General features: G+C 34.7%; 1 non-coding gene across 1 annotated transcript; it reads left to right on the top strand.

The window, feature by feature from the left end:
- Positions 1–1355: 1355 nt before the first annotated feature.
- LOC128590986 (U6 spliceosomal RNA) lies at positions 1356–1462 on the top strand. Its single transcript, XR_008381442.1, has one exon. It is a non-coding gene; the product is annotated as a U6 spliceosomal RNA (small nuclear RNA).
- The last annotated feature ends 393 nt before the right edge of the window (positions 1463–1855 follow it).

The following is a 1855-nucleotide window of genomic DNA, read 5'->3' as shown; positions in this document are numbered from 1 at the left end:
TGAATGCCAGAATATCCATCATAGATGTTTCAGAAGAAGAACCAAAAGACACAAACTTTCCATACAAGTCCATTTGATAACATTTCTTTATTCTGCCTGCCAGTCTCAGATGAGTGAATCCACCCAAATAACATTAGCTTCAAGGAGTTCGGAAAATAATATTTTGTCTGTTTCTAATAATTTTCTAGTCTCTTGATTTCTACATGAAATCAATCCAGAAGGAGAATGGAACAAAGACTGAAATAACTTATCAAGTATTAAATATACCTACCTTTCCCACTTTAGATATGGCTGTGACTTGCAAGCCTTCTTGTCTGACTTGAATGCAAATAATCTGACTTGGTGAAAAAAGACATGATGAGGGAGAATATGATTAATGACCTAACATTTTAGCTTATCTGATAAAGCACTTTCCCCCTCAGTTTGCCTCCAGATAGTATTTGGTATTCATTAACTAACACAGTTGGAACTAAATTATACCAAATACAAAAATGTACAAATCTGAAATAGTATGAAATATGTATGATCAATTGTGCAGCCCAAGAAAACTCTTGAAAAGATAAACTAATTCTGAAATGAATGATGTATTTCATACACAATTATTCAGTACATTTTATTTCAAAATAAGTGCTTAAAACTGTTCTCTATGTCCTGAAATAAGAAAAAAATATTCTTCCATTCATCCAGCTGTCAATAAAATAGAGTTAATAATGGCTTCTATCAGAAGTATATGCATTGTTTGGGGCAGTGATTTCCTGACAGGAAATTAATAATGAGCTCATTTAAGGAAGTATTAAAATGATTTAAAGTATGAATTGGCTATGGTACTCTGCTCTTTTATTTATTATCCTTTGTATATTGTAGGAAAATACCACATGGGATTATTACATGATGCAATTCCAGATGTGTAATGACAATAGAGTTTTGATATTGTGACCTCCTATATTTGTGAGTTGCCAGACCACTTATGAAGAGATGAGTAAAAGAATGGTCAAAAATCAGTGTTGCAATCTTTAGGTTCTCATCTCCTCTGACTACATACAAGGGGTAAAATTGGGTAAGAATGTTTTTAGGGGAAATGGCTAGTACAGTGTTAGTATGAACCCTTTCTTGGCAGTTACAACAGAAGATGATGATTCTAATTTAATTTTCAACCCAGTAAGATGTGTTTCAGAAGATTATAAGGGGGACCCCAAGAGCTCTCAAATCTTCTTCTATATGAGGATACAGCAGAAGTATGCAATATAAAATTCAGAAAAGGGAGCTTGCCAGACCTCTACCAGCCTGGTAATGCAGATTTCCAGTTTTCATAACTGCAATAAATAAATTCCTGTTGGTTATAATTAAGCAATGGTATGCTCACTTTGACAGCACATATACTAAAATTGGAACAATACAGAGAAGGTTAACATGGCCCCTGTGCCAGAATGACATGCAAATTGGTGAAGAATTCCACATTTTTGAATCCTATGTATTCAATTCTGATATGAGGACACTTCATGACCTACTGCATGGTGGGGGATGGGGAGAGGGAAAAGCAGAGAGGGAAAAAGGGAGGGGATGGGGGTCATGGTATGGGATCGGGACACAATTATAAGAGGGACTTTACCTAAAAAATGCAATCAATGTAACCTGGCTTTTTGTACTCTCAACAAATCCCCAAGAATAAAAAATAAATGAACAATTAATTAAACTATGGCACTTTTGTTATAGCAGGCAGCAGTGACTAAGACATTATTTTAGACTTAACATGAGTTATTCTCTGTAAGTCCTGCAATTGAATAGAAAGTCTTTAAAATGCCTTTGTGCCAGCTAGAGACATTATTAGGTAACCTCTTGTTTTGCTTGTAAGAGA

Source organism: Nycticebus coucang, chromosome 7 (genome assembly GCF_027406575.1).
Source record: "Nycticebus coucang isolate mNycCou1 chromosome 7, mNycCou1.pri, whole genome shotgun sequence".
Lineage (NCBI taxonomy): Eukaryota > Metazoa > Chordata > Mammalia > Primates > Lorisidae > Nycticebus > Nycticebus coucang.
The sequence above is the reverse complement of the archived record's forward strand: the minus strand, read 5'-3'. Positions and strand labels throughout refer to the sequence as shown.